This window comes from Meles meles, chromosome 3 (genome assembly GCF_922984935.1).
Source record: "Meles meles chromosome 3, mMelMel3.1 paternal haplotype, whole genome shotgun sequence".
In the NCBI taxonomy this organism is placed as follows: Eukaryota; Metazoa; Chordata; class Mammalia; order Carnivora; family Mustelidae; genus Meles; species Meles meles.
In genome coordinates, this window is record NC_060068.1 from 10,179,496 (window position 1) to 10,200,584 (window position 21,089).

A 21,089-nucleotide genomic window follows, 5' to 3' on the forward strand; every position below is an offset into this window, starting at 1 on the left:
AGGGTATCACTAAAGAAAGCCAGAAAACTGTGAGAGAAGAGAGCAAGAGAATAAATGAACAGAGAACAACTACAAAAACAACCAGAGAACAAGTAACAAAATGGCAATAAGTATATACCTCTCAGTAATTACGCTGAATGGAAGTGAGTTAAATACTCCAAATCAAAAGACATAAGTAACAAGGAATGGATAAAAAAGCAAGACCTATCTACATGCTGCCTACAGGAGATTCACTTCAGATCTAAAAATACATGTGAATTGAAAATGAGGGATGGAAATTCATTTGTCATACAAATGGAAGTTAAAAGAAGGCTGAGACAGCAATACTTACATTGGAAGTAATAGACTTTAAAACAAAGACTGTAATAAGAGACAAAGAAGACACTATATAATCATAAAGGTAACAATCCAAAAAGAAGATATAATGATTGTAAATATTTATGCACACAATCTGGGAGCACTCAAATACATTAAGTAACCCATAGTAAACATAAAAGAAATAATACAATAATAGTAGGAGATTTTAACACCACACTGACATCAATGGATAGATCATCCAATCAGAAGATCAACAAGGAAAGTGTGGCTTTGAATAACACATTGGACAAGATGGAGCTAGAAGATATAGTCAGACCATTCCATCCTAAAACAGCAAAATACACATCCATTTCAAGTACACATGGAACATTCTAGTGATTAGATCACACCTTAGGCTACAAAACAAGTCTCAACAAATTCAAAAAGATTGAAGTCATAGTATGCATCTTTTCCCACCACAAAGCTGTGAAAGTAGAAATTATCCACAAAGAAAAAAATCTAGAAAGAACAGAAATATGAGTAGGTTAAATAATATGCTACCAAACAACAGATGGACGAAGAAATCAAGAAAATAAAAAAGACATAGAGACAAATGAAAATGAAAACACAATGCTCCAAAATTTTAGAGATGCAACAAATGGCATTCTAAAAGGGAACTTAATAACTATACACACCTACCTTAAGATGCTAGAAAAATCTCAATTAAACAACCTAACTTTACACCAAAAGGAGCTAGAGAAAGAACAAACAAAACCCCAAACCAGTAGAAAGAAGGAAATAATAAAGATTAGAGCAGAAATAAATGGAACAGAAACTAAAAAACAAAACAAACAAAAACCAGTTGAGAACATCAATGAAACCAGGAGCTGTTTCTCTGAAAAAATAAAAAAAAATGATAAATTTTAGCCAGTCGCAGACTAAAAACCTTTAGCCAGAGAGAGTGAGAAAGAGAGAGAAAGAGTGAGAGAGAGAGAGAAGACACAAGCAAAATTAGAAATGAGAGAGGAAGAATAACAACTTACACCAGAGAAATGCAAAGGATTATAAGAGATTATCATGAAAAATTATATGCCAACAAGTTGCACAACTTTAAAAACAATGGATAAATTCCCAGAAACATATCATTTCCCAAAACTGAATCCAGAAGAAATAGAAAATTTGAACAGACCCATTAGCAAAAATGAAATTGAATCAATAATCAAAAAACTCCCAAACAGAAAACCAGAACCAGATGGCTTCACAGGCAAATTCCACCACATATGATAGAAGACTGAACACCTATTATTCTGAAACTATTCCAAAAAAATAGTAGAAGAAGGAAAGCTTCCAAATTCATTCCATGATGCCAAAATTATGCAGATGCCAAAAGCAAACAAACAAGCAAAGAAAGAAAAATACAAAAACAAAGAAACAACAACAACAACAACAAAACCACACCCAGATAAAGACATTATGGGGAAAAGAAAGAAAGAAAGAAAAAGAAATAGAATTAGAGGCCAGTATCTCTGACAAACATAGATGGAGACTCCTGAACAAAAATGTTAGCAAACTGAATCTAACAATGTATATTTTATAAAATATCATTCACCACAATCAAGTGGGATTTATTCCTGCAATGCAAGGGTGTTTCAAGAGTACATATTTTACATGATATATCACATCAACCATATGATCATGTCAATAGTGCAGGAAAAGTTTTTGACAAAGTATAGCATCAACTCATGACAAAAATCCCTCAACAAAGTAGGTTTAGAGGGAACATACATCAATGTAATAAAGTCTATCTATGAAAAACCTACAGGAAACATTATACTCAATGGTGAACAACTAAGAGCTTTTACCCTAAGAAGAGGAAGAAGACAAGGATATTCAATCTCACCACTTTCATTCAACATAGTATTGACCTCTTTGGATTTTTTCATAGGTAAACTTTGCTTGGGTTGTGATTGATATTTTGGACTCTGTATATTCCCTCAACCAGCCCTTAGCAGAATGACAAGGGGAAAGAACGTCCAGTCATGAAAAGATCCAGAGACACTGGTCCCTGCCATAGATCTAATGGCTATGGTTATAAGCAAGGTATCAGAGATGGACTTCAGAGGAGCAATCACAAAGTCCATAGCTAGGCTTGAGAAAAGAATTCAAGACAACATAAAATCTACAAGGGCAGAATGAGATCTAATCGGGATGACATTAAAATGCTATGAATGAGTCACAGTCTAAACTGGAAACTCAAACAGCCAGGGTAAAAGAGGCAGAAGAATGAATTAGTGAGCTAGAAGGTAAACTGATGGAAAGAAAGGAAACTGAGGAGGAGGGGGACAAACAGTTAGAAGCTCATGAGAACAGACATAGAGAGAACAATGACACCATAAAGTTGGCCCAGTGTCAGAATTATTGGGATCCATGTGGGAATGAAGGCAGACAGTAGAAGATATATTTGAGTAAATCATAGCAGGGAACTTCCCTAAGTTGGGGAAGAAAACAAGCCTTCCTCTCCATAAAACAGAGAGGGCCCATCTAAAGATCAATAAAAATAGGCCAAAGTCCTGGCATATAATAATTAAACTTGCAAATCTTAGAGCCAAAGAGGCTACCTTGAAAGTTGCTACAGAGAAGAGATGTATTCCACACAGTGGGAGGAGCATTAGAATAACATGAGACCCATCCACAGAGACCTGACAAGCCAGAAAGAGCTGACAACGCATATTCAGGGTACTATAGGAGACATGTTAACTAAAAATATGTTATCCATCAAGGCTGCCATTCAGAATGGATGGAGAGACAAGGGCCTTGCAGGACTCATAGAAACTGAATGAATACGTGAAAACCAAGCCAACCCTGCAAGAATGATTAAGGGGGTTTCTTTGAAAGATGAAAGACCCCAAGAGTAATATGGACAAGACTCTTACAGAAGCAATCTATAGAAACTGGGACTTCACAGGCAACATGAGTGCAAGAAAGTCCTATCTCCCAATAGTTACTGAAAACGTGAACAGGCTATATGGTTCCATGAAACATAGTAGGGTTTCTGATTTGAAGAAAAAGACTGGACCCATCCACATGTTGTATAGAAACACTCTTGAACCTAAAGATACCTGCATACTGAAATAGAGGGGACTGAGACCTATTCTTCATTCCAAAGAATCAAGAGAAAGCTGGGGTAGCAATTCCCATATCAGACAAGTTAGATTTTAAACCAAAGACTGTAATAAGAGGTGTAGAGGGATACAATATCATATTTCAAGGGTCTATCCAACATGAAAATCTAGCAACTTTAAATATCTCTGCCCCCTACATGGGAGTAGCCAACTACATCATCCAAATATTAAACAAAATAAAGAATCCTATTCATATAATAACACATGAATAGGCAGAGACCACAACATCCCACACACAGAAATAGATCACCTAAGTAGAAGACTGTTCAAAAAGAAACAATAGCTTTGAAGGACCCCTGAAACAGCTAGACTTCAAAGATAAAAACAGAACATTCAGTCCTAAAACCAGAGAATGCCATTGTTGTCCAGTACAAACATAACTTCCTCCAAAATAGATTACATACTGGTTGATCAGAGCTTTGTCATAAACCTTGAAATCAGGCAATGAAATGCCCTGAGCTTTGTTTTCTTTTTCCACATTTTGTTGGTGATTCAGGGTCTTTTCTTGTTCCATGCGCATTTTAGGATTGCTTGTTTCAACACTTTGGAAAATGCTGATGGTATTTTGATCAGGATGGGGGTGAAAGTATAGATTTCTCTGGGCAGCATAGAGATTTTGTCATTGTTTATTCTTCTGATCCAAGAGCATGAATGTTTTTTCCATTTTATGTGTCTTTTTTATTTTCTTTCTTGAGTGTTAGGTGCTTCCACAAGTATGTATCCTTTACCTCTTTGGTTAGGTTTCTTCCAAGGTATAACAAACTGTGATCACTAAGACAGCAAGGTACTGGCATGAAAACAGACACATATACCAATGGAAGAGTGTGGAGAGCCCAGATATAGATGGTCAAATCTACAGTCAACTAAAATTTAACAAAGCAGGGGAAAAAAATCCAGTGGAAAAAACTGTCTCCTCAATTAATGCTGATGGGAAAACTGGGCAGCTGTGTTCAGAAGAATGAAAGTCCACCAATCTCTTTCATCAGACACAAATATAAACTGTAAATTGATAAATGACCTCAGTGTGAGACAGGAATCCATCAAAATCCTGGAGGAGAACATAGGCAGTAAGCACTTCGACATCAGCCACAACAACTTCTCTCAAGGCACATCTCCATAGGCAAGGGAAAGAAAAGTGAAAAATGAACATTTGGGTCATCATTAAGACAAAAAGCTTCTACACTGCAAAGGAAACTGTCAATAGAACAAAGAGACAACCCATGGATTGGGTGAAGATATTCCCAAATGACACTACAGACAAAAGGCTGGTATCCAAGATCTATAAAGAACTTCTCAAACTCCACACCAAGAAAGCAGATAATCAAGTTACAAAATGGGAAGAAGACATGAACAGAGACTTCTCCAAAGAAGACATAGAAATGGCTAACAGACACATGAGAACATGTTCATCATCATTAGCCATCACGGAAATTCCAATCAAAACCACATTTTACCAGTTAGAATGACAATTATAAGGCCAGAAACCCTAAGTACTGGAGAGGATGTGGAGGAAGGGGAACGCTCTTACACTGTTGGTGGGAATGCCAGTTGGTATAGTCACCTTGGAAAACAGTGTGGAGAGTCCTCCAAATATTAAAAATAGAGCTACCCTCTGACCCTGCAATTGCACTACTGGTTATTTACAACAAAGCTACAGATATATTGAAATGAAGGGTCATATGAACCTGTGTTCATAGCAGCTATGGCCACAAAAGCCAAACTGTGGAAAGAGTCAAGGTTCCCATCAACAGACGAATGGATAAAGAAGATGTGGTCCATATATACAATAGAATAATACTCAGCCATCAGAAAGGAGGAATACCCCACTTTTGCATCAACATGGAAGGGATTGCCGGAAATTATAATGATTATAAGGTGTCAAGCAGAGAAAGTCAATTATCACACGGTTTCACTTACTTGGGAAAATAAAGAATAACAGAGACCACATTAGGGGAAGGAAGGGAAAAGTGAAGCTGGGGGAATTGGAGGGAGAGATGAATCACAAGAGAATGTAAACTTGAAGAAACAGAGGGTTTTAGAGGGGAAGAGGTTAGGGAGATTGGTGAGGCTGGTGGTGGTTATTAAGGAGGGCATGTACTGAATGAAACACTGGTTGTTATACTTAAGCCATGAGTCTATGAACTCATAGTTCATAGTTAGTAGTTATGAACATAGTTCATAGTTAGGGTGACTAACATTACATACTCAAAAATTTAAAAAAACAAAAGGATTACATACTGGGTCACCAATCAGGTCTCAAACAATACCAAATTTCTGAGATTTTCCCCTGCATTTTTTCAGACAATAGTGCTTTGAAAGTGGAACTGAATCAGAAGAGGAGTTTTGGAAGGAATTCAACCATTTGGAGGTCAAAGAGCATCCTGCCAAGAAATGGTTGGGACAACCAGGAAATTAAAGAACTTAAACAATTCAATGCAACTAATGAAAATGAAAACACATTGGTTCAGAATCTATGTGATACTGGAAAGTTGGTCTTTAGAGGGAAGTGCTTAGCCATCCAAGACTGTCTCAAAAAATTAGAAAAATCCAAATGCACATGCTAACCTTACACCTGGAAAAAAGAACAGCACATAGAGCTGAAACCAAGCAGGAGAGAAGAAGGAATAAAGATGAGAGCAGAAATCAATGAAACAGAAACTAGTAGAATGGCAGAACCCACCAACAAACTAGAAGCTGTTTCTCCGAACAAATTAATGAGATCAATAAACCTCTGGCCAGATTTAGCCGAAAGTAAAGATAAAAGACTTAAGTTAACAAAACCAGGAAAGAAAGGGGAGAGATAATGACCAATGCAAAATAAACAGGGACATGTTAGAACATATTATCAACAACTATATGCCAAAAAATTCGGCCATCTGGAAGAAATAGATGCATTCCTGGAAACTTGTAATGTACCAAGTCTGAAACAGGAAGAAATAAACAATCTGAAGAGACTAATAACCAGCAAGGAAATTGAATCAGGAATCAAAAACCTCCCCCAGAAAAACAAGAGTCCAGGACCAGATACCTTCCCAGTGGAATTCTACCAAAGATTTTAAGAATAAGTCCTACCTATTCTATAGAAGCTGCTTCCAAAAAATGGAAATAAATGGAAAGCTTCCACACTCATTTTCTGAGGCAGAGCATTACATTGATGCATAAGCAGACAAAGACCCTGTGAAAAAGAATTATAGATCAATAACCCTAGTGAGCCCTAATACAAAAATATTCAACAAGATAAAAGCCGGTAGGATTTCAAGGTACATTAAAAGGGTTATTCACCACCACCAGGTGAGTTTCATTTCTGGGATATAAGGGAGGTTCAATATTCACAAATCAAGTGATGTGATTAGTCATATAAACAAAAGAAAGACAAGGACCATAACATCCTCTCATTTGATGCATAAAAAGCATTTGGCAAAATACAACACTCCTCTATTATTATTATTATTAAATTATTATTATTAATTATTAAAACTCCTCAAAATAGAGGGATAGAGGGACCATATCTCATATTATAAAAACCATCTATGAAGAGCCCACAGCAAATTTCATTCTCAATGGGGAAAAACTGACAGCTCTTCCCTTAAGGTCAGGAACATGACAGGGAAGCCCACTCGTACCACTTTATTGAACACAACATTAGAAGTCCTAGCCTCAGCATTTGGACAATAACATGTAAAAGGCATTCAAGTTGTCATAGAAGTAGTTAAATTATCTCTCTTTGCATATGACAATATACTTTATATGAAAACACAAAAGACTCCACCCCTAAATTGTTTGAACTCATACATGAATTCAGCAATGTGCAGGATTCCAAAATCAAAGCACAAGATTCTCTTGCTTTTCTATCCTCTAATAATGGGAATGGAGAAAGAGAAATTCAGGTGTCAATCCCCTTAACCATAGCACCCAAACCCATAAGATACCTAGGAATAAACTTAATCAAAGAGGTAAATGATCTCCACAGTATAAACTACAAAACATTGAGGAAGATGCAAAAAGATGGAAAGTCATTCAATGCTCCTGGATTGGAAGAATTAACATTGTAAAAATGCATATGCTGTCCAGAGCAATCTACACATTCAATGCAATCCCTATCAAAATACCCTCAAAATTATTCACAGCCCTAAAACAAACAATCCTAAAATCTGCATGTAGCCATAAAGGATCCCAAATAGCCAGGGCATTGTTGCATAAGAAAACCAAAGCTGGGGACATCACAATGCCTGACTTCAAGCCAGTTAATAAAGCTGTGATCATCAGGACGGCCTGGTTCTGGCATAAAAACACACCCATCGCTCAATGCAACAAATTAGAGACCCCATAAATGGACCCTCATGTCTATGGAGAACTATTCTTTGACAAAACAGGAATGAATATGCAATGGGAAAAAGGACAGTATCTTCAATAAGTGATGCTGGGAAAATTGGAATCACATACGGAAGGATGACACTGGACCTTCTCTTACACCATCTGCAATGATGCATTCAAAATGGATTAAATCCCTCAGTGTGAGACAGGAATCCTTCAAAATCCTAGAGAACCCAGGCAGCAACCTCTTCAACCTCAGCCACAGCAACTTCTTGCAACACGTGTCTCTAAAGGCAAGGGAAACAAAAGCAAAAATGAACTACTCTTTCTCAAGATAAAAATCATCTGCACAGCACTGGGACCAATCAATAGAACTTCTGTTTGGGAGAAGATGTTTGCAAATGATATATCCAATAAGGGATTAATGTCCAAGATATAGAAACAACTTATATACAAGAGACATAATATTCAAAAAGTCTGAATAAATATATCTGTTTGCCCAATGAATTAACCTTTAACTCCACTATGAAAACAGCTCCACAAAGTATCAGAACTCATTTCTAAACTTTGTCCTAGGGACATGCTGAGCAATTGGTATTTTCACGTTATTCATGTCTCTGTGGACATTCTCAAGTGAGTACACACATAAAACAACAGGTATTCTCCTTAATCCACAAAGATGTCTTGAATTCATGACGGCTGTTAGATTTTTATGGAGTTATCTAAAAAGGTCAGGGATGAGAGAAAAGTATATGCACTGGCAGAAAAATATTCAAAGAAGCCTATTCAGAAAAATGAGTTCATAGGATGGTAGGAGCACCAATGTCAGCTCTCCAAACCAATACGTTTGTTAATATGCAAGATTATAAATGGTATATGTCTTGTGGTATTTTTAGTTTTATTTATTGTTTAAGGTTGATATATTTCTCCAAATCCTTAAGGTGATTTTAACTAGTATTAATAAAAAACTGTTCTAATGAAGTATTAGAATTAACCATTGGTACATTCCAATATTTAATTAACTACGGAAGTCCGAAGGAAACTCTTATTTGTCAAAGTCAATTTAAGGATATATTTTATATATTTCAACTTTCATATAGATACATAATCAAATGTTAAAGAGTAAGTCAATTACTTACATACCTGTGTGCTTTAAAAAAAAACACGAAGCTCTCTAAATTTAAAACAAATCATGATAGAATTCTTGAAAGAATTCGTGTTGTACCTTCTTATCTCTTATGAAATGGTAGTAAATGTGCTGAAAGTGGCTTTTTGATCAACGGTGATATCTACAAGCATCAATGTACTTATTTTCTTAATTTATGGTAAATCAAACTAAGGTCTACACTAAATGATACTATATTCACGTAAATATGATCACTTTAAAATACCAATAATTCTCTCTGATAAAATAGGTAGTAAATAAATCAAATGAAACTGCAAATATGAGAATTTGTCTGAACCCAGAGATAATTAGAAAAACAATTCTTTTCAAAACAGACAGATTATCCCTGACTGGTACAGCTAATAGGAGGCAAGTGACAATTTCCTATAAGTTAAATTAACTCCTGAGATCATGATCTTTTTAAAAATGTGGGTTTGGTGATACGCATGTTCCCCCTCTTTCCTTCTTAATTAAGACCCGTACTGTTGTAAATCTCCCTCACAAAATACATCATAATAACTTTTCTTAAAAATAAAATAAAATAAAATAAAAAGACTAAGCCTCCCCTGGTGCATTATTCTTGGAGTGGTCACGCACCCCTTGCTTTCCCCACAGGTCTCATCACCAGCAGGTAAAGGCAACCCCTCTCCGGAGGCCTCCCAGCCTGGCTCCAAGGAGGAGCTGGAGGCCAAGGGCAGCGCCCTGGCGGCGACCAGAGGAGCCCGCAGCTGCCTGGAGCTGGGCGTCGAACCGCTCCACCCGCTGGGGCCCAGAAGGAAGAGCCGCTGCTGCCCTCCTGGAGGCCTGGCGCCCCGCAGAGACAGAGGCCCCCAGGGCAGCGAGGCCGCCAAGACGGGCTGGGCCCTGACCCCTGACGGATAGGCCGCCTCGGAGGCCTCCTCCCCATCTCCCCAGAAGGCCGCGGACGGGACCCGGCCATGTGCTGGCCCAGCAGCGAGACTAGGAGAAACAGGAAGAAGCGCTTTTCCTTCCGGAAGTCTTGCCTGGGGAGCGGCTTCTCCTTCAGCAAGAGCAGGGAGGCTGAGGCCGTGGGAGAGCGGCGGGAGGCCGCCGGCGAGCCTGGAGCCTCCCCTGAAGGCCTGGATGACCGGGCCTCCAGGGGCGCCACTCCAGCCTCTGCAGAGATGGGCGCTGCCTCGAGGGAGCAGGCATTGGGCTGGGCGGGGAGGAGGCCTCGTGGGAGGAAGGGGTGGCGCGGGAGGAGGGGCTGCGGGGGCGACCCACAGGAGGCCCAGCTCCAGGTCAGCCTGGTCAGCCTGCAAAGCCCCCAAGCGGGGGGCCAGGCCAAGTGCAGTCCGGAAGCCCCTGGCAGAGGCAGCAAGGAAAAGGGCCCAATTGTTGAGATAATCCAAGAATTTTCTCCAAGTTTGTTGCAGGGGTGCCAGATACTGGTTTTGGAAAACTTGTCTACAACCAGGGATCCAGGGATTGATTTCAAAGATGTCTTTTTTTTTTTTCTTTTTTTTTTCCTCTTTTGTAAGAAACAAATTTGGTTCCCTTTCCTTCCCCACAGATCCCATCCTAAATCACTGTTACCCCATTCCAACCGGTCCAGTGGAGCTTAAACACCTTCCTCGCCTGTAGTTCTCTTTTGTTTTTATTTTTTTTCATCAGTATTAATGGTTTTTGCATACTTTGCATCTTTATTCAAAAATATAAACTTTGTCAACTTATGGACATACCCATATATGAAGGAGTTGGGTGGGCCCAAAGTGATAGGATTATTTCTTAACACAAGTTTTACCTAGTTGTACTGCTTTCTGTATTTAACTATAGTATTAAAAAAAAAAAATGTCTTTGGGACTCCTGGGTGGCTAAGTTGGTTAAATTTCTGCCCTAGGCTCAGCTCATGATCCCAGGGTCCTGATAGCCCTGCATCTGGCTCCCTGGCTGGTGGGGTGCCTGCTTACCCCTCTCCTGCTCCCTTTGCTTGTGCTTTCTGCCAAATACATAAATATGATATTTTAAAAAAAGTTAACTTAAAAATACATAAGAATAAAATAAGATGTTCATAACAGCAATGGTCACAATCACGAAACTGTAGAAAGATCCAAGAGGCCCTTCAACAGATGCATGGATAAAGATATGGTCCATATGTATAATGGACTTCTACATCTTTATCAGAAAATTGGAATACTCAACTCTTATGAATAATTTTTGACTTGTAGTCCACTTTCTCTCATATTACTACAACTTCATATTTTCTGACTATCCTTTGCATGGGTTATCTTTTATTCATATCCTTTTATTTTTCACAGTATTCAAACTTCATCAATGTACACTGAATGTCTTATAGTGTGTGTATATATATCTATATCTATATCTATATCTATATCTATATCATCTATATCTATTCCATTCTGACAACGTATGGTGTAACTGGGATATTTAGCCGACTTACACTTAAGGTAATTTCTGATAAATATGGAATATATTTTGCTATTTTGCCATTTGCTTTCTGTGCGTCATATAATTTGTTTCTTAACTTCCCCAGTATTTTTTTTTGTGTGTGTGCAGTTGATTTTATTTTGTAATGGCATGGTCAAATTCCCTTTCTTTTCCTTCTTATATAAAAGGGAAATGTGTTTATGACCTTGAAGTAGAAATGGTCTTATTAAGTAAAGCACAGAGAATGAATAAAACAGCAGCACCTGGGTGGCTCAGTCACTAAGCCTCTGCCTTCAGCTCAGGTCATGATCCCATAGTCCTGGGATTGAGCCCCTCATAAAGCTCCCTGCTCAGTGGGAAGCCTGCTTCTCCCTATCCCACTCCCCCTGCTTGTGTCCCTCTCTCAGGGTCTCTCTGCCAAATAAATAAAATCTTAAAATGGTGAACAAAATATATACCATATTGGTAATCATTATATTTATAATATATTGCATTTTTAATTTAAATTAAATTTAATTAAGATATAGTGTAGTATTTGTTTCAGAGGTAGTGTTTTATAAAATACATAGTAGAGATGGGGTAACTGGGTGATGGACCTTAAAGAGGGTGCGTGATGTGATGAGCACAGGGTGATATACTCAACTGATGAATCTTGGAACACTACATCAAAAACTAATGAGGTACCAAACGTTGGCTAATTGAACATGATAATAACAAAATAAGAATTAAGAAAAGATATGTTCTTTAAAGTTATAATGGGGATTACATATAACATACTACAGATTTAAAATTTGAATTTTAGGGGTGCCTGGGTGGCTCAGTGGGTTAAAGCCTCTGCCTTCTGCTCAGGTCATGATCCCGGGGTCCTGGGATCGAGCCCCACATCAGGCTCTCTGCTCCGCAGGGAGCCTGCTTCCTCCTCTCTCTGCCTGCCTAGTTGTGATTTCTCTCTGTCAAATAAATAAAATATAAAAAAAATTGAATTTTAATTGATACTTAAATTTTGTTTCAATTATTTATTTGAATTCTAGTTCGTTAACATATTGGGCAATTTTGGTTTCAGGAGTAAATTTACTGATTCATCTCTTATATATAACAGCTAATGCTGATCACAAGTGCCCTTCTTAATTCCTGTCACTCATTGAGCCCAACCCCAACCCACTTCTCCATTAACCCTCAGTTGATTAACTATATTTAAGAATCTTTTATGCTTTGCTTCCATCTCTCGCTTTCTTACCTTCCCCTATATGCATCTGGTTTTTCTTAAATTTAATCACATCTATAAACTCTATTAGTATACCTAATTTCTCCTCACTTTAGGTATTAATTTCTTCCTCACAAACTAATTCCTCATTTTTCATGTACAGACTAATAATAATCTCATATGTCTGTCTTCTAATCTCTTTAGGAAATTTAAATTAAGTTTACAAATCCATATTACATCATTTTATTTCAACCTGAAATGAAGTGTTCCTTTCACAGTTCCTGTAAGAAAGGCCTCATAATAAAAACCTTTCACTGATTGTATGTATGTCTTAGTTTCTTTCCTTTCTTTTCTTTTCTTTTGAAGGATAACTTTACAGTCACAATATTTTCAGTTAACAGTTTTTATTCTGCCATCACTTTGAATATATTTTTCCCTGTGCTCAGTTCTCAATTTCTGCTGAGAACTCAGAAGATAATTTTACCGATGTTCTCTTTTACATGACACGTTGCATTTTTCTTGCTGCTTGCAATATCTTATTTCATATTTTGATACTTTGTGTCTTTTTGTGGATCTTTCTAAGGGTATCCAACTTGGATTTTGTTAAGTTTTTTGAATTGTATAATTATATCTATCATCAATTTTGAAATTTAGCCAGTTTTTTCATATAGATGATCTCTCTGCCTCTTTCACTTTAATATTCTTCTGGGATTCCTATAACATATATTGTTCTACTTCATGATGATCCAGTCATACCATTGGCTATCTTCACATCTTTTTGTCTTTTTGCTCTTTTGCTTTTATAAGTTTTTGCTCATCAGAATCTACAAATATGGGCCTGCCTTCATTTTCATTAGTGATTTTTTTTCTGACTGTTCAAATGTCCCATTGAATCTCCCTAGTAACTTTTTTACTGTAGGTTTTGTAGTTTTCAACTTTAGAATTTCTGATTGCTTTCTTTTTGTTGTTGTTTTGTTTTAGAATTCATAGCTCTTTGGTGATATTCTCATTTTATTTACCTGATATTTGAAACAAAATTCCTTTAGTTATTTTACTGTTTTTTTTTATTTACTCATTTGATTGTATTCATTTTTTTTTTGATCTAGCAATTCTCATCTTTGTGTTTCCTAAAGGACAGTTTCTATCAATATAGTCCTTATATCAACATAAGGACTAGGTTTTCCTACTTCTTTGTGATCCTTGTGATTTTGTTGTTGTTGTTGCTACTGGCCAAAAAATAGGCATTGGAAATAAAAAAAAATTGCCTTCTCTCCCATTTTTTGCAGACTTATGTCCATTATCATAGAGCCATGCAAGTAGTTTTACTGCCTTCAAACTCCTCTGTGCTCTGCCAATTTATTTCTCCCCAACACATGATCCTGAGAGCTACTGAACTTCCAGTGTCTTCATAGTTCTGCTCATTCCAGAATATGTTGTAGCTGGAATTAGACAGTGTATAGGGTTTTCAGATTGGCTTCCTTCACTTAAAAATATGTGTATGAAGTTCCTCCATGCCTTAACATGGACTGATAAGCTAACATCTTGTTAGCTTCCAAGTTTTGCAATTATAAATAAAACTATGATAAATATCTATGTAATGATTTTTTAAAAATATTTTATTTGTCAGAGAGAGGGAGAGCACAAGCAGGGAGAGATGCTGTTGGAGGGAGAAGCAGGTTCTCCATTGTGCAAGAAGCTGGATTGGATTCCAGGATTCTGGGACCATTACTGGATCAAAAGTCAGATACCTAACTTCTGAGCCACCCAGGCATCCTGCAGTGTAGTTTTTATGTGGATATGTTTTCATGTGTTGTGGACTGCTGGATTGCATGGTTAAGATAAGTTTATTTTATTAAAAAACTGTCAAACTATCTTCCAAAGTGGTTGTGTCATTTTGCAATCCTGTCAGTAAAAATATCACTTCTGCTTTGCCACATCATCATCAGCATTTAGTCTTGTGGTTGCCTGGACTTTGACCACTCAATAGATATGTAGTAATATCTTATTTACGTTTTAATTTGCATAAAACAGATGACATGTAATGTGAAACATTGTATGCTATGCTTATTTGCCATCTATCTTCTTTAGTGATGGGTCTTTGGGACTCCTCTGTTTTCTTTTTTTTAAAGATTTTATTTATTTATTTGACAGAAAGAGAGAGAGAGATCACAAGTAGGCAGAGAGGCAGGCAGAGAGAGAAGGGGAAGCAGGCTCCCTGCTGAGTAGAGAGCCCGATGCAGGACTCGATCCCAGGACCCCGAGATCATAACCTGAGCTGAAGGCAGAGGCTTAACCTGCTGAGCCACCCAGGTACCCCCTCTGTTTTCTTAATCAAGTTATTTTCTCCATTGCTGATTCCAAGAGTTTTCTGTATATTTACAAAAAAATTATCACATATATGTTTTAGGAAGTTATTCTTTCAAAATTCTCTGAATCTGGGGTTTCCTGTTTGTTTTTAAATCTTTCTTTCATAGAACAAAAGATTTATTTTTAGTAAATCTTTATTTTTATTTTATTTTATTTTTTATTTATTTTTAGTAAATGCAGTATATTGATTTTTTTAAAATAAATTATGCCTTGTGATCTATGCTATCTCAATCAGTGTAGTACATGGCACTTGATTTCAGGGTTTTAAGTTTGAGCCCCATTTTGGGTGTAGCGATTTCTTTAAAAAAATAAGTTATGTGTTGGCATTGTATCTAATGATCATTTTCACACTCGACATCATCTAGGTTTCTCCTGTGTTATTGTCTACAAACATTATAGTTTTACAGTTAGTTCTACAATGCTTTTTCAGTTTATGTGTTTTTCTAGATTTTTTATTTGCAACAGGACACTGTTGTTCCAGCATCATTTTTAAAAGACAGTATTTGCTTCATCATGTTGTCTTTGTTTTTGACAAAATTCAGTTAACTATACTTATGTTGGGTTTCTTCTAGTCTTCTTTTTTTTCCGTTGATATCTTCATCTAGTCTCACACCAAACTACCAGTCATGATTTCTCCAACTTTGTATAAATTCTTCAATTTGGACATCATCCATCTTTCTACTTTCTTCCTTTTCAATATAATGTTGGCTATTCTAGGCTTATTTTTTCCTCTCACATAAAGTTTATAATCAATTTGTCAATGTCCACAAATAACTTGATATAATTTTGATTTGGATTTCATTAAATCTATAAATCTAAATTAGTAAAATTAGTACGTTCACAACTTTAAATCTTCCTATCCATGAAACTGGATCCTCTAAACATTTATTTAGTTCTAACTGCATTCATCAGAATTTTGTGGCATATTCCTTAGAGATATGATACATATTTTATTTTATTTTATTTGTTCCTAACAATGTTTTTCTCTTTCTTTCCCTCTTTTCTTCTCTTTCATTCTTCTTTCTTTCCTGGTGCTAAAGTAAATGATATTGTTTTTAATATTTCCTATTACACTTGTCATTGATGCCATATGGCATCGGGCAAGGTTGCAGTTTCTATATTAAAATTTTGCCTTGCAAATTTGCTAAATTTCTTATTATTTCATGAGAGCTTTTGTCTACTCTTAGATTTTCTACCCAATAAATAGATCATGTATGAACAAAAGTGTTTTTAATTTTTCCTTTTCAATTTATATATATTCCATTTCTTTTGCTTTTCTAATTGAATTTCCTAACACTTTCTGCACAATGTTGAAAAGGACTAATGAGAGGGAACATACTTGTATTGTTCCCGATCTTCGTGTGAAAGTTTCTAGTTTCCCACTATTAACTATAAATTTCACAGTAGGTTTCTTGTAGATATTTTTTGTCATGATGAACTGTTACCTCTATTTCTAGTATATTAAGAGGTTTAATTGTGAGTGGGTGTCATATATTGTACAATGCTCTTTAAGTATTTATTTATATGGGAGGTGATTATTTTCTTATTTATTCTTTTGATATAATAAACTGCATTAAGTGATTTTGAATGTTCAATCTCACATAATTGCAATATATCTACTTAATTGTGATATATAATTCTTTTATACATTATGTAATCAATTTGTAGCATTTTGAGGATGTTTGTAACTATGTTCATAAGAGAATCTGATCTGTCTTTTTTATATCATTGTTGTAATTATAATAGGGTAATGATGATACCATCGAAGGAATCAGAAGTATTCCAATTGCTTTTATGCTCTGAAAGTCATTGTAGGTAATTAATTTAATCTGTTCTTTCAATGTTTAATTAAATTCACCAGTGAACCCACCTGGGCCTGTAGTTTCTGTTTTAGAAGGTTATTAATGATTATTCAATTTATTCTATAGATGAAGTCCTATTCATTTTGTCTCTTTCTTCTTAATGAGTTTTAGCAAACTGTGTCTTTCAAAAATTTCTCGATTTCCACTAAGTTATCAAACCTGTCACCTTTGAGTTACTTATAGTATTCCTTTTCTAGTCATTTAATTTCAGTGGGATCAGTATTCATGTTCCCCTCTTTCATTTGTGATATTATTCAATTGTGTCTTCTCACTCTCTTATTATTTCATTAGCCTGATTAGAGTTTTATCAATTTCATTAATCATTTTATAAGGATTTATTTAAATTCCACTTAGTTAAGATACAGCATAATATTAGTTTCAGGTGTATAATACAGTGATTCAATACTTTTATACATCACCTAGTGCTCATCACCAAAAAAGTGCATTTTTTAATCAAATCACCTAATTTTGATTTTTTTTCCTTTTCTTGATTTTTCTCTATTAATTTAACTGATTTTGCTCTAGTATTTATTATTCCTATCATTTCTTTTTCTTTTTTGTTACATTGTCTCTAATTTAGTTTTTGTTGAATTGTATTTATTGATCTAGTATTTATAATTCCTTAGAAATGAATGTAAATTATTGATATTAGACTTTTCTTTCTTAATATATGCATTCAACATAACACATTTCCATGTAAGCTGTATGTCTCCGCATTCAATAAAATTCACTAAGTTTTTTTTTCTTTTTTATGTGTTGCAACAGTTGAGGTGAAACTGGGTGGCTCACTTAGAAGAACATGTGGCTTTTGACATTGGGGTCATGAGTTCAATCCCTCATCTGGTTGCAGAGATTGTAAGTAATAAACTTTAAAAAAATACAATTTTCTTGAGATTTATGTGTTTGCCTGTGTTATTTAAATGTATGTTGTTTAATCCTTACATGTTGAAATGTTTACTTTAGGTTTCAACATTGATTTCTTTTTTTACCTTTTCATTTATTTTTTTTTTAATTTCTTTTCAGTGAATTCATTGTTTATGCACCACACCCAGTACTCCCTTTCTAGTTGCATTGCACTATATTCTGAGAACAGACATTATATGACTTCTATTAACATTTGTAAAGGTGTATTTCACAGCTCAGAATGTGACCTATTTTGGTGTATAATCCATATAAGTATGAAATAATATATGAGTTGATGATATTGGAATACGTCTATACATGTTCATTATGCAGATTTTTTAAATTATTATTCCAAATATTTATTTAAATTCTAGTTAGGTAATATATATGGTGAAATTGATTTCAGGTGTAGAATTTAATGATTTATCACTTACACATATCACCCAGAGCTCATCGCAGCACATATATTCCTTAATACACATTACCCACATAACACATCCCCCTCAAGCTTCCTCCATCAACCCTCAGTCTCTTTTTCTACATTTTGGAGTTCCTTATGGCTTGCTTCCCTTTAGTTGTTGTTGGTGGTGTTTAATATCCCTATTTTTATCTGTCTTGTTTTTAAATTCCATATATGAGTGACATCATATGGTATTTGCTTTTCTGTGACTACAACATTTCATTATCATAACAAACACTTGCTGTGTCAATGTCATGGGAAATGGCAAGATTTCATTCCTTTGGGTGGGTATGTAATGTGTGTGTGTGTGTGTGTGTGTGTGTGTGTGTGTTTATATTACACATGCATATGTCTTTTTCTATAATTTCACTACTGTTGATAATGCTACTATAAACATTGAGATGTATATACTCCTATGAACCAGTAATTTTCTGTCCTTCAGGTAAATACCTAGCACTGTGATTGCTGTGTCATTGGGTAGTTCAATTTTTAACTGCGGTCAAACCTCCATACACTTTTCCAGAGTCACTGTACAAGTTTGCATAACCACAAAACATGACAGAGGCTTCTTGTAGCTCCATCATCACTGAATTTCATCATTTTCTGTTTTGTTAATTTTAGCATTTTGATAGTTGTGAGGTTGTATCTTATCCTGGTGTTTATTTGCATTTACATGATGCTGAATGATGTTGAGAATATTTTCCTCTGGCTGTTAGTCTTCTGTATGTCTTCCTTGGGAAAAACAAAAAACAAACAAACAAATGTCTGTTCATATCTTCTGCCCATTTCTTAAATGGAATATTAAATTTTGGCATGCTGAGTTTGATTCATTCTTTATGGAATTTGAGAATTATTTTGACTATCAGAGTCTTTTGTAGTTCTTTAAAAAGTTTAGGATCTAGTTTTGCTCAAAGTGCTGGTGGTTTTTTATATGGACTGCATTAAATGGGTAGATTGGTTTTGGTAGCATAGACATTTTAACAATATTTATTCTTCCCATCCATCAGCATGGAGTGTTTTTCCATTTCTTTGTGTATATTCTACAAGTTCTTTATGTGTTCTATAGTTTTCAATGTAGAGACATTTACCTCTTTCATCAGGTTTATTCTTAGGTCTCTTGTGTCTGGTTCCATTGTGAATGAGACTGACTTCATGATTTCCCTTTCTGCTGCTTCATTGTTGGAAATGCAACAGATATCTGTATGCAGATTTTATATCCTGCAGCACTGAGTCTTTTATGTTTTCTCCATAGAGTATCATGTCATCTGCATACACTGAAGTTTGGACTTGGTCCTTGTCAATTTGGATGTTTTATTTTAATTTTTTTTTCTTTTCTTTTGTTGCCTGGCTGCTAAGTCTGGGACTTCCAGTACTAAGTTAAATAACATTTATGACAGAGTCTTATTCCTAACTGTAACGGTGAAGCAGTTTTTCTGCTTTGAAGATTATATTGACTGTGGGTCTTTACATATGCCTTTTATCATGTTGGTTTATATTCTTTCTATAACAACGTTGTTGAGGGGTTTTTATTTAATTTATATTTTTTATTAACTATAATGTATTATTTGTTTCAGGAGTATAGGTCTTTGATTCATCAGTCTTACACAATTCACAGCACACTCCATAGCATACACCTTCCACACTGTCCATCATCCAGTCACCTCACACCTCACTCTTCTAAGACAGTCACTCTTATCATATTGGTTTCAATCAGTTTCTTTATGTGACTTATTGCTTATATATCTGGATGTTTACATGTTTATAGCAAAAATATGTACAGTTGTCAGATCTTCTTGTTGGAGAGACTCCTTAATAAGGAAATAGTGTCCTCATTCATCTTTCATTACGATCCTGGGTTTAAAATCTAGTTATTCTGATATAAATATGTTACTCTGATTTTCCTTCACATTCATTATCATGGTAGATTTTCTCTATCCAGTCACTTTCAATCTGGTGGTATCTTTATATCTAAAATGAGTCTCTTATAAGAAGTATATAGATCTTTTTTTTAAATCCATTCTGATACCAGTGCCTTTTTATTATAACATTTATTCCATTTACATTCAGAGGAATATTTGATAAGAATTTCATGTCACCAAAGAGCCCGTGGGTGGCTCAGTCAGTTAAGTGTCTGACTTTAGTTCAGGTCATGATTTCAGGGTCCTGAGATTGAGCCCCACGTTGGACTCTCTGTTCTGCACAGAGTCTGCTTCTTCCTTTCTCTATCCCCTCCCCTTCTTCCTGCTCTCTCTGTCTCAAATAAATTAATAAAATTTAAAAATAAAAGAAATTAGTGCCATTTCATTGCCTCTAATTTAGTGTTTCTGGGGATTTTCTCTGTTCCTTTTCTAGTCTTTGATGTTCTTGGTCTTCCCCTCTCAAAGAGTCCCCCATATTATTTCTTACAGGACTGGAGTACTCATGAACTTCTTTAATTTTGTTTTCTGGGACTTTTTTGTCAGTCCTATTTTACATGACAGCGTTGCCAGATAAAGTATTCTTGGATGAATAGTGTTACTATTCTGCATTTTGAATATGTCATGTCACTTTCTTCTGGCCTATCATATTTCTGTGGACATCTCTTCTATAGACCTGGTTTGGTTGTCCTTGTAGAATTTTTGTTTGTTTGTTTCCACTTGCTACGTTCAGGATTCCTTCCTTATTTGTGCCACTTCAATTTTGATGTTTATGTCTTCCTAAATTTGAGAATGTTTCCAGCTACCCTTTGATCAAATAAACCTTCTGTCCCTTTCTTCTTATTCTTGGATCCCTATGAAATGAATGTTACTGTGTTTTGTGAATTGCCTGAGTTTCCTAAGTCCACATTGGTGAGCCAATACTTTACTTTCCCTCTTCTTTTCAGATTCCTTATTTTCCATAATGTTATCTTCATGTCAGTGATTCATTCCTGTTTCATCCATCCTCA